Consider the following 13,859-nt stretch of genomic DNA (forward strand, 5'->3'; position numbering starts at 1 on the left):
GAGAGACAGCAAGAAATCAAGCTTGAGTGGAGTCGAGGTAAGAGAGTGCTGAAATAGAGACGCAGGCAAAGATAACATAACGTAAAGTCAGTCAGTCACAGAAACAGAAGGGAACAAAGAATGAGGGAAATGGAGGCAATGTGGAAGAGAGAGAGAGAAATAACGATAAATAAAGACGAATTTAATTTGACAAAAACAAACAATTCAAAGACGATAAAATAACTGGCAGAAGAGCAGAGTGAGAGACACCATGAGAGAGTGGGGATCAGACAAACAGAAGAAGATGGACAGGTACAGAGGGAGAGTGGCAGAGGAAAGCGTGGAATAGTTATTCCTCTAAATCACTGCCAGAATATGACACTATCCACACAACCCAGGACACAGTAACTTTCCAGAGATTCATCTATTTCTGTCACAGTGGTTTGATTTCTGTAGCCTTTTGTGGAGGGGAATTCCACAACATCATCATGCTCTCAGTGAAGACAGTTTGCATCTCAGTTTTACATGGTCATACCTAGACAAGACTTACAAGGCTCCTGCCGAAAGATCGTGCATTGCCTATGATTATGAAATGCTTTTGGTGTTTAAGGTTTACGTTCTCAAACAACTCCAGGAATTCTCAACCTGACACTCCATTCAACACAAATTTGGAGAATAAGGCACTGTGTTAACTGAACTTCTAGTCTTTGGATGGTTGCTCAAGCCTATGTACTCAATTTGTTAATTCCAACAAATTCTTCCTTTTTTGTGTGTTCTGCTCCTTGTCTCTTCACCATTTGAAATACAAAACCACAGAAAATCGGGGCAGAGGTAAGTCATTCGGAGCTTCCAGTCTGCAGCACCATTCAACATGCTCATGGCTGATCATCCAACTCAGTTCCCTGTTCCCACTTTCCCCCAAATCACTTGTAACCAAAAGATCAACATTTCACACGATCTTGAAAACATTCAATATTTTGGTTTCAGCGACCTTCCGTGGCAGAAACTTCCACAGTTTCCCACTCTCTGGATGAAGATATTTCTGCTCATCTCTGTCCTAATTGGCCCACCATCTATCTTTATCCTGTGACTGGCTAGTGTATCCTCCATAGTTATCCATAACATCCTTACTGAACTTATCCTGTCTACTCGTGTTAGAATTTTACAGTTTTCCATGAAATACCTCACCATCAATTAAATCCATTGAATACAATCCTAAAAGATCCAATCTCATTTCATACATCTGCGCTGCCATTCCAATAATTCGTCCATTAAAACTTTTCTGTTCTCCGTCCATCATCAGAACATCCTTCCACAGAAAAATAGACCACAGCTGCATACAATATTCCAGGTTTGGTCTCGAAAAGACCCTGCACAATTGTAGCAATTTATCCCTTGTCCTGTAGTAGAATTCCCTTGCTATGAAGACCAAAACACCGTTTACCTTTTCGTCATCTCCTTGTTTACTTGCAGGAAGAGGTGCACAAAGACATCAGGTCTTGTAGTGCCTACTGCTTGTCGGTCAACAACTGATATTTTACTGGACTCGTCACTCTCTTATATTCCCAGGGCAAGAGTCATACAACAAGAAAACAGTCCCTTTTGTCCATCTCGTTCATACTGACACTCCAGTGTTGGACTCCCTGCCCTGGAAAAAGTATCTTGGCTATTCACTTTATCCGTGCCACTCTGACTGTATCAATTCTATAATGCTACCACTCCTCTGACACTGTCCAGAAAAAGAAGTCGCTACTTATCCAACGTCTCCATATAACTCAAACCTTCCAGTTCCAAGAACATACTTGTAAATTTGATCTCCAATCTTTCTCGGAAAACAACATTCGTCCGAAAGCAAAAGGACCAGAAATATAAAGCAGTATTCTAAACGTGGTCCCCCCAATGTCCACCACAAGCACAAAATGTTGTCCCAAAGCCTTAAGTCAATACTCTGACCAATGAAGGCAAGCATGCAACATTGCCTTCTTTTCTACGATATCTACTTCTGATTCCACTTTCAATGAACTGTGCACTTGCACCCCAAGGCCCATCTGTTCAACAACACTCCCCAGAGTCATACTATCTTGCAACAATGGGGCATGTCCTGCACTATTAATAATCGTGAAGTCCCAACACATGGTACTCCAAAACTGAGTAGTGCTGATTGCAGTTTCCGGACATATTTCCAATTATCTGACAATCACCTCTGCTCTTTGCAGTTTTTCCTCTCTATTGGGTACAGCTTCTGCTCCTGCACTTGAACTAAGTGATCTGAGAGGATGGTGTCTTCAGCAGTCGCATCCAGCTTCAATTTAATAGGATGTTGCCGGACCATGAACAGACTTTGGGAAATCAGGTTCTCACATACGTTCTCTGATTAATAGACAGTGAGAGATTGAAAGGTCAACGAGTAAGTGAGACAGGGACAGAGAAAGTTAAATGGATAAGATAAAACAGGGTTTAGGAAGGGTGCGTAAAATATTCAGACACTTGAGGAATAAGACAAGGACAGACTTACAGGAAAATGGCGAGAAACGGAGAAAATGGAAGGATGTACACGTAGGGAATGAGAACGTGGGACTGATATATAAATTTAGATATGCAGAGGAAGACAAAAAATGAAAGAACAGAGGGTAAGTGTAAGTGAAAAAGAGAAGGAAACAGATAACAGAGGGACATGGCCGTGGAAACGATTGGGATTGAGTTGGGGTGCATCATGTTTTTCAGGGCATTCCGCGTTGATGTCTGTTTACTTGTTCTCGAGAGGAAGGTGGGAGACACATTCAGGTTCAGGATATGAGGTCATTCCAACTTGAGTCTGCAGGAGACAGCTATTTGATGGTGCAAGGATCCGTGACCATGCGTCAGGATCTAGTCACACTATTGACTGCATCATGGGCCGGGGAGAAAGCACTCAGGACAGAATGACCAATGAAGATTCTAATAATGCGACACAATTCAGGTGATGTTGTCCAACAGAGAGATCTCATATAGAATACACTTACAATAGAGGGGCATCGCTCAGAACACATTGACCACTAGAGCGACATCGCATAGGAAGGATTGACGAACAGAGATTTAATTCAGGAGTGACTGAACTATAGCGAAGCATTGCACAGGCTGTGACAGCAGCATTGACCATCTATCTGGTTGTGTACGATTCACTGAGCGGTGAAATCAAGGAAGAGCCTGAACGAAGATATGGAGAAACTCAGGGATCGCCGTGCAACTTGTCATGGATCCAGCATGGCAGTGCAGGACAGCTTTGGGAGAATACACACAGGGGCCAACACAGCGCTCTCTGCTTGGTGCTCCAGCAGGCTCTTCTGTCAGTACAGAGTAGTTCGCTATATGCACACAACGAACTTGCTCAGAACACTCTCAACCTTAGTATCGCCTCTGGAAAAGTTGAGGACCAGAGGTTTCTGGCACCTTCTTCATAAACATCATGGCTTCTTCCATGGAGTTGATGTTGATGATTGGCTGAATTTGAATGAAACCCTTCTGCTGCATCACTGCATCCGAATCATTTGCATCTATCAGGTCTGTTGGAGTGGGGAACAGAAGATGCAGTATCAGTTGGAACCCAAATGGCAGGGGAAACAAGCATGGTTTATGAAATTGTAAAGTGTATAGTAAAGAATATCACAACATTGTGGAAACAGGATGTGAACAAGGAATGTAGACGCAGAAATAAATGACAACGGAGCCATTCAGACCATTGACTCTCTCCCTCCATCCAATATGATCATGTTGCTCGACTTATTTCCCTTAACGTTGCATCTTCCCCAGCATCAATAATCGAACAAACTTGATTATGAAAACACTCACAGCCTAACAATAAAATTTCTGTCAGAGCATTACAAAAATTCAGACTCACTGAGTAAGAAGACTGTTCGTCCATCATTCTCGATTCCAACGTCATAGAAACATCTTTGCACTTAATGGTGTTCATAGGTTAATCCTAACATTGGATAGGAATTGGAAAAATAAAACATAGAATCCTGACAGTGTGGAAATAGACCATTCAACTCAACAAGTCCGCAGTGACCCTCCAAGAGTATCTGATTCAAAACCATCCCTCCTTCCCTGTCATCCAATCCAAAACCAACCCGCCACCCTATCATGTGCGCTTTCCCATGGCTAGCACAACTAACCCCAACTATCCCGTATTTGCAAATTAGCAAGGTCAATCGAATTAGCTTACACATCATTGGATAGTGGGAGGAAAAATGTTGTGTTGGAAACGCACAGCAGTTTAGGCAGCATCCAAGGAACTGTATTCCTGATGAAGGGCTTTTGCCCAAAACGTCGACTTTCCTGCTCCTCGGATGCTGCCTGAACTGCTGTGATTTTCCAGCACCACTATAATCTAGAATCTGGTTTCCAGCATCTGCAGTCATTGTTTTACCGAGCATCCAAGGAGAGCAGAATCAATGTTTCTGGCATAAGTGCTTCATTAGTAATGAAACTTGTAGGCTGGAGAGCAAAGCTTCTAACTTGGCACCGTCATGTTGACTTGTCTGTTCACCCTCATTCCTCCTGTCCGACCTGTCAATTTCTCCCGAAACTTCATCTATATATTGCATTCTCAACTACGTTCTCTCCAGCACCACCCACCTCCCATTTGCTTTTCTCTTAGAACCAACAACCCCACCCCCTCCCCGTCCGAGAAGCCTCATTCCTGGCAATGGGATTTTGCCCGAAACATAGATTCTCCTTCTCCTCGGATGCTGCCTGACCTGGTGTGCTTCACCAGCGTCAGGGTCTCGACTCTGATCTCGAGCATCTGCAGTCTTCACTTTCACCTTGTGCGTGGAAGCCGGAGCACCCAACGGAAGTGCACATAGACACGGGGAAAAAGTGAAGACTGCATTCAGGCTGTCACCAGAGGCTTGAATCAAAGCCACGTCTCTTGTGTAATGAAGCACCAGTGCTTGTAACTGAGTCATACTGAGTCAGTGCTTCAATGTTGGAACGTCAATACAGAGACAATGATGCACTGTTGGAGGGTCAATAATAACGAAACGCCACATGTTGGACATTCAGTACTAAGGGAGTGAAGAACTGCTGCAGGGTCGGTACTGAGCGAATGCTGCACTGTCGCATGTTCTGGACTGAGGCAGTACTGCATTGACAAAGGGCAAGTATTGAGGGAGTATTGCACTATTGGAGGGTCGCACTGAGTAGCGCTGCACTATCAAAATGTCAGTCATGAATGATTGCCGTACTGGCAGAGGGTCAGTACTGAGGGATCAGTGCACTGTCGGTGGCTTAGCACTGAGTGAACTGATGGACAGTCAAACTAAAAGGGAGGTCAGTGATGCATCTGGATTGACATTCACAGTTTCCACATCTGCATTTTCGAAACGATGTGCACTTTGTGGAGGTGCTGCTTGATTATGGGTGTGTATCTGTATGATATTAAGGTTTGGTTCAGACGTTTTTTCTTAGAACGATTGTAAGAATCTGTTGCAGAATGGATGTGTTCGTCGGATGACCTTCCTTTGTTCTAGAATTTATATCATGCGATGTGTTTCTGTTTATTTTAAATGATGACATGACTCTGACTTCGATTAAATGCAGAAAAAGAATCCGTTAACGTTTTCGAAGTAGTGAAGGGTGCTAAATTACTTTACAGATAAAATATAGCATTGCTAGCTGTGTGGAGAGTGGCATTGTCGTATTATCTTTACGTTATTTTCTTGTTAGGTCGAGGCTAGTGTTCTGTCGGTGTGGGTTCAAATCCACCACAACAGGTGCTGACATTCAAATTCCAATCTGCTTTAAATACAAAAGTCTCATCCATGTTTCCATTGTTGGTAACCCATCACGTGCAGTGCGTCCTCTTCCCTCAGGATAGACAGTATGTTCGCTTCACTTGTCCCTTCATTTGATTCTAGATTCTGGGAAATTGGCGATGGGAAATAAGTGTTGACCACGGCAGCAAAGCACACAATCATTGTGTGAGAAGAAGCACATTTCAATCAGTGAATGAAATGTCCTTGCTTGAAAAGGGCAGCTCCTCCCTGAGTGTACAGATGGACAGATCTGAGACATACTTTCAAACTTCTAATAAACTGCACAGATGCAGCATCGGTAGAAATAATTTCTGGTCGGAATAGGGCTCATGGTGTTTGCGTGGACTATGTTGTCGCTGGCAGATTCCAAATAATATTTTTGTTAGTTCATCATGATATATGAACAGTTACATTCTTTTGTAATTGTGATTAAGGTTGTTATTGTACTAAATTTGTTGATTGACAGCAATTTGAAAATAAAAGTAACAAAACTGAGAACTTTTGTTACCTCGATCTCCCCAAGGAGCTTCCACACAGTATAATGCGACGTCTCTGGGAATACATCAGCTCAGTGTTTCAAACATGGAGCTTCTAAGCTGCCTGCAGGAACAGATCACCGCGCACAGAAAAATGCACCTGCCAATTCAACACGTGGAGAAGGTGTTCTATACCATCCTTGCTTTTATTGGCCTTCCTTGTATGGCATTATGGCAAATGAAGTTGTATTAAACTGCCAATGATCTGCTCTCTTTTTTTTAGCTTTTCAACAATAATGTCTCCATGTACTGGCTGGTCAGTCTTATACAAGCACCAGAACAGTGACAGCAATTCACGCAGCAGCATTCTCAATACAACGACGACTCCCAGCTTCAGTGATACTGCGGCATTTTCTGATTTCAGTGTTCTGTCATCGGTTCCGTTATCATACGGTTTGAAGGTATGAGGACAGATCATGCAAATTAGCTCTGCAGAATGGTCACTGGTACAGAAGCGTTAACTCTGCTTTCTCTCCCGTGGATGCTGCGGATCTGCTGGGAAATTTCCAAGTTTGATATAAAAGTTAGGCCTGTTTTCTCTAGAATTTTGATGAGAACGATATCGTACAATTATTGAAAGGAAATAACAGGAAAACGTGAACTGTTTCCATTGGTTGTGCATTATAGAATGAGGGAGCTTAGTGTGCTAATTAGGTTCAGAACGACCAAGAGAGATGATAGGAAGCACTTCTGCAGGGAAAGGATGGTTAGATTTGGAACTCTATTAAATCCTGGCATAAGATACTGGATCAGTTATGAATTTTAAAATGGATCACACATTTTTGTTAAATAATAGGAATCGGGGCAACGGCGCTATTTTGATTTTTAAAGCTTCATCTAACTACCATTCCTTCCGAAAATTCTCTCCTCCCTACCGTCCATGATAAGTAGATTATAGTCTTGTCAGAATAACCTCCTGAATTTATATAGAGATGTATGTCATTGTCAGATGTGTAGGTTTACAACGTAAATGTCACAGCAGTGCTAACACTCATACATTGTCACGAAGGGAGCCCCTGCATCATCAGTTATGATGTCCTTGTGTAAAACAAATTGAACAGTCTTGTTTAAGATGCTGTGCAGATTTTGATGACCTGTTTCCTAGTCCTATTGAGACTCGGATCGGGATTTGGCCCAATGAACAGGGAATGACCTGATCTAAAGAGAGAGAAGTATTAGTTTCAATGATGTTTCAATCACCTGGTCGATGACTCAGTTGCGTGCGAGATTCCTAATGGGTTCAGCATCTGAAGGACTTGGAGCTGAAAACTGTCAGAATCGACTATACTCATTGGAATGTACTTTTGAGAGTAGACAAAGAATTGAGATGGAAAATAATGTACAGCAGGTCATGCAGCATCAGAGGAGGAGGGAAGTCGACGTTTCAGTTTGAAATATTTCAGCAGGACTCAATGGGGTAAGGGGACACAGAAATAAATGGGTGGTGTGCGGCTGGTGGAAAGATATGTGGGGTGGCAATATGTGGAAGCAAGTAGGAGGGGTCTGTGATTGGTCAGTGATAAGACTGGAATGTATGGGTGGTGAGGAAGATGGACAAATCGAGTCAGGTCAAGGCAGTGAGATGGAGAAGGAGGGTTGGGTCTGGGATGAGGTGAGTTGTTGGAAGATTTGGAAGCTGCTAAATTCTATTTAAAGGCCATAAAATCTTAGTGTTGCTGTCTGGAGCAGGCAGAGTGAATTTATGATCAGTAATTCAACGCTTCTGTTACCATTTGTCTTCCATAGTTAATTTGCTGGCAATTGCAACTCTTTCCGGGGTAAACTGCGGTGTTTCTCCATATACTACCTGCTACCTGGTAGTTATGGCATCTTCTGATCTGATGGTCATTATCACGAATGTTTTCCTGTTGAGATTTCGTTCTTATTATGATGGACGAACTTTCCTGGACATCATTCCTGTGTGTAATGTTATTGGTTCCTTGTGTCGTGTCGCCACTGATTGCTCTGTCTGGTTCACTATCTCTTTCTCCTTTGACCGATTTGTTACCATTTGTTGTCAGAATCTGAGAACAAAATATAGTACTGAGAAAACTGCAACTCACGTTCTATCAGCAATCTGCACTTTGTTTTGTTTGAAAAACATTCCCTATTATGAACCATTAAGGATAATCAATTTTGTGCCATTCTATTGTAGCACAAGGTCAGGCTACTTTACTGAGACTTGGTGGGTAGCATTCGATTGGATTGATACGGTTTTAACACCTTTACTGCCATTCGTTTTAATTCTGTAAATTAATGCTGTGACAGTCAGACATATTATATTGACCAGTCGTGTCCGGAAGAGGCTGAAGGGTGAGAGCAAAGGAAAGAATCGCAGTGATCCAGAGATGTCAAGCAGAAGGAGGTCTGTGATATTACTCTTCACCATATCTGGGACCTTCATCCTCCTGTGGTTAATCAGTGTTGTAAAATTCTTCTATTATGCAATTCAAAAATTCAATCCTACCGATTTTCCGCCTTTTCTATCTGACTTCAGGAGAGCTGGTTATATGCTGCGGAACCTGAGTTGTTGTATAAACACGTTTATTTATTTAGCAGCATTGTCTAGGTTCAGCACGACGATTAGTTACGCAGTAAAATACCCGATTACACGAATTTCTTGCTTTTTAAATAATAAATAAGACTAAATATCACAAATGGTGTCATTACTTTTTTTTAAGCATTACCTGGCCCATTACCTGCTACTCCAATGCAGTCAAAAGAAGAAATTTCCTGTCATGCATTGAAAAGTCACAATTGGTTGATTTATTGTCATGTGTAACGATGTACAAAGAAAAGTTATTTTTACGAATAGTACTGTCAGATTATGGTAAGTTAAACTGTGAAGATCAAAAGACTTAAACCGAGACATACAGGTTACATTGCAGACAGCATGCACTCTGTGACATCAACGTTAGCAAGATAAGTATTACTTGAGGCTGGAGTGCGAATATTGCTGCAAAGCTCCCTCGTGTTGAAAGTGATACAATGCCACTCTCTGCTGGCCTCCCCGCGCCACTTTATAGGTCAAGGATTCAGTTGTAGAAGGAAAGAGGGAGGGTAGCCGTTCACAGCATTAAAAGACCATCATCAGATCCGGACATACTTCGATTTAAACTTCGACTCAGCAGTCTTAGGTCAGAAAGTAAATTGGAAGGGGGACAAAGCACAGGATGTTACTCTACTCGCTCTGCCAACATTTAGGAAAACAAGTGCCCCCAGGTTTAAATAGGGCTTGACATGGGATAAAGAGGAAAAGGTAACACATTATTGGAAGTTTGCTTTGAAAATCAGTTTTACTCTGGGATGTATTCATTTTACTGAACACAATTCCAAATCATGTACATTGTTTTAACGTGTTGAAGTCATAAATTCGACTGCTTAAGATTCTCCTCGCCTCCCTACTTTGATAAACACTCCACTCTCTTTGCCCCATTCAAAGAAAATATTAATATCGTTTTATCGTTTCATAGTCGTTCTGGTTACAATGCTACCTGTATAGCACGAACTGATCCATTAAGAAAACGTCGGAGTGCAGATGCCGGAGAGGCAGTCAAAGAGTGTGGCACTGGAAAAGCACAGTAGTTCAGACAGCATCCGAGGAACAGGCGAGTCGACGTTTCGGGTGTAATCTCTTTAACAAAAATGCAGAGGGTCAAGTGGTATTAGAGATAAAATAGGTGTGGAGTGGGGCTTGTGGGTAAGATAAGATATTTCGAAAGCCGATAGTTGGATGCAGGTAAGGACAACTATGATAGGTCTGCGAGCATGGTTAAGTGAACGGGTAGGAAGGAAAATAGACAGGTAGGAGAGTTCCAGATATCTGTGCCAAGTTAGAGGGTTAGATATGGGATGAGACAGTGGAACGGGACATTAGACAGCTGGTGAACTTAAGTTTGATTACATGATGTTGGAGAGATCTGAGGCGGGACATAAGGTGTTTTCCTCCACTTGGAGGGTTGATTTGACTTGGTAGTGGACGGGGCCCATGACCTGCATTTCCTTGGGGAAATGGGAGGGAGATTTGCTGTGGCTGGCACTGGGCTGTAATGTTGGTTGCTGCATGCATCCACAGATGTCCTCTGAACGTGGCATCCTGTCTCCAAGATATAGTGGCAACCACAGTGAGAGCAACAGATACAGGAGATGAGGTCGGTGGATATGCGAGAAAATCTCCGCCGAATTAGAAATAACCCTTCACGGCCTTGAAGAAAGGTGAATGGGGTCTCTTTTAGGACGATCGGCTGTAGGTTCATAAAGTGCGGGGAAGCAATTGTTTACCATTGTTTCTCTAAACAGTCACTTTAACAGATCCAATCTCCAATTTTTCACCTGGTCAGTAATCTAGGTCTTCAAGCCAGTTCCTGAACATCCACCCTTCGACGCCAACGGTCATTTTGAGTGCGAGTAGCAGCAGAGTGTAAAGGAACCCGGAAGGCTACAGCTGAGGTGAGACAGTTTGTTTTAAAATTACTTACCGGTAGCGGGCAGCGGTGGGGTTTTTTCCTCTTCACAGAAAGAGCGGGAGTAGCAGGGGGAAGTGACAAAGACCAGAGGGGAAGCCGGGTAGGTATTTTCCCTATAAAAGCGCGCAGGAGAAGAACCCGAGGCACTGCAGTGGTAGTGCCTCCTACCCTCCCTCCTCCTCTAACCTAATAATAAGTCCCGTTGTGGTAAGTAGGTAAGTGCTGCATTTTGCTTGTTCTATTCTTTAGACCCAGTTTTCTAAAAAAGGTTACTTTTAGAGGAATTGCAGTGAAGGCAGTGCAATGTTCCTCTTGCAACATGTTTGAGGTGAGGGATGCCATGGACGTTCCAGCTGATTACACTTGCAGGAAGTGCACCCATCTCCAGGTCCTCCAAGACCGTGTTAGGGAACTGAGCTGGAGTTGAATGAATTTAGGATCATTCGGGAGGCAGAGGGGGTCATAGATCGAAGCTTTAGCGAAGTAGTAACTCCAAAGATTGCAGACAGATGGGTGACAGTGTGGGGGACTGGGAGGAAGCAGCCAGTGCAGGGACCCCCTGCGGCCGTTCCCCTCAAAAACAAGTATAACTTTTTGGATACTTGTGGGAGGGGGACTTACCAGGGGTAAGTAATGGGGCTCAGGCCTCTGGCACGGAGCCTGTCCCGGTTGCTCAGAAGGGAAGGATGGAAAAGAGCAGAACAATAGTAATTGGGGACTCGATAGTTCCGGGCACAGATAGGCGGTTTTGTGGGGGCGAGAGAGACTCACGTTTGGTATGTTGCTTCCCAGGTGCAAGGGTACGTGATGTCTCTGATCGTGTTATCCGGGTCTTTAAAGGGGAGGGGGAGCAGCCCGAAGTCGTGGTCCACATTGGCACCAACGACATAGATAAGAAGAGGGCTGAGGATGTTAGACAGGCTTTCAGGGAGCTCGGTTGGAAGCTCAGAGTTAGAACAAACGGAGTTGTTGTCTCTGGTTGTTACCCGTGCCACGCGATAGAGAGTCGAGGAATAGATAGAGAGAACAGTTAAATGCGTGGCTACAGGGATGGTGTAGGAGGGAGGGATGCCAGTATCTGGATAACTGGGGTTCTTTCGGAGGAAGGTGTGACCTCTATAAACAGGATGGTCTACACCTGAACCTGAGGGGCACCAGTATCCGTGCGGGGAGGTTTGCTAGTGCTCTTGCGGGGGGGGGGGGGGGGGGGGTTGTTTAAACTAACTCTGTAGGGGCATGGGAACCTAGACTGTAACTTTAGGATGCAGGACCTGGAGTGTAGGGAGGTTAGGAACATTGCATCAATCTAAAAGAAGGATGCCTGTAAACAGAAAAGTGGCTTGAAGTGTGTATAATTCAATGCAAGAAGTATACGAAATAAGGTAGGTGAACTTGCAGCGTGGGTTGGTACCTGGGATTTCGATGTTGTGGCTTTTACGGAGACATGGGTAGAACTGGGACAGGATTGGCTGTTGCAGATTCCAGGGTTTAAATGTTTTAGTAGGGTCAGAGGTGGGGGTAAAAGAGGGGGAGGTGTGGCATTGCTTGTCAAAGATAGTATTACAGCGGTGGAAAGGACAATGCATGAAGACTCGCCACCTGAGGTAGTTTGGGCTGGGGTTAAGAATAGGAAAGGTGAGGTCACCCTGTTAGGAGTTTTGTACAGGCCTCCTAATAGTCCGAGAGACGTAGAAGAAAGGATTGCGAGGATAATTCAGAAGAAGTATGAAAGTAATAGGTTGGTTGCTATGGCGGACCTTAACTTTCCAGATATTGACTGGGAAAGCTATAGCTCGAGTTCGTTAGATGGGTCGGTGTTTGTCCAATGTGTGCAGGAGGGTTTCCTGACACAATATTTAGACAGGCCAAGAAGAGGTGAGGCCATACTGGATTTGGTTCTGGGTAACAAACCAGGCCAGGTGTTAGAATTGAAGGTAGGTGAGCACTTTAGGGACAGTGAACATACCTCGGTGACTTTTACTCCAGTGATGGAGAGGGATAAGTGTGGACTGCAGGGCAAGAGTTATATCTGGGGGCAGGGAAATTATGATGCGGTGAGGCACGACCTAGGATGCGTGGCTTGGAAAAGTAAGCTTCAATGGAAGGGCGCAATTGATATGTGGAGCTTGTTCAAGGAGCAACTATTGAGTCTCCTTGATAAGTATGTACCTGTCAGGCAGGGAGGAAAGGGTGGTGTGAGGTAGCCGTGGTTTAATAAGGAATTGGAATCCCTTGTTAAAGGGAACAGGACGGTCTAAGTAAAGATGAGGCACGAAGGTTCAATTCGGGCGATGGAGAGTTATAAGGTAGCCAGGAAGGATCTGAAGAGAGAGCTAAGAGAAGCAAGGAGTGGACATGAAAAGTCCTTAGTCGTAGGATTAGGGAAAACTCAAAGGCTTCCTATCGGTATGTCAGGAATAAAAGAATGACCAGGGTAGGAATCGCTCCAGTCAAGGATAGTAGTGGGAAGTTGCGTGTGGAGGCTGAAGAGATTGGGGAGACACTGAAGGAATACTTTTCGTCAGTATTAACTCAGGAACAGGACATTGTTGCCGATGTGAATACTGAGTCACAATTAATTAGAATGGACGGCTTTGAGGTATGCAGGGAAGCAGTGTTGGAAATTCTGGAAAGGGTGAAAATAGATAAGTCCCCTGGGCCTGATGGCAATTATCCTAGGATTCTCTGGGAAGCAAGGGAGGAGATTGCAGAGCCATTGGCCTTGATTTTTATGTCCTCGTTGTCTACAGGAATAGTGCCAGAAGACTGGAGGATAGCAAATGTGGTTCCCTTGTTCAAGAAGGGAAGTAGGGATAACCCTAGTAACTATAGGCCGGTGAGTATCACTTCTGTTGTGGGCAAAGTCTTAGAGAGAATTGTAAGGGATAGGATTTATGAACATCTGGATAGGAATAATGTGATCAAGGATAGTCAGCATGGTTTTGTGAAGGGCAGGTCGTGCCTCACAAATCTTAATGAATTCTTTGAGAAGGTGACTAAGGAGGTGGACGAGGGTAAATCAGTAGATGCGGTGTATATGGATTTTAGTAACGCGTTTGATAACGTTCCCCATGGTAGGC

The sequence above is a fragment of the Chiloscyllium plagiosum genome, unplaced genomic scaffold (assembly GCF_037043375.1).
Source record: "Chiloscyllium plagiosum isolate Xiang-an unplaced genomic scaffold, Cpla_swu_hap1 HiC_scaffold_29, whole genome shotgun sequence".
NCBI lineage: Eukaryota > Metazoa > Chordata > Chondrichthyes > Orectolobiformes > Hemiscylliidae > Chiloscyllium > Chiloscyllium plagiosum.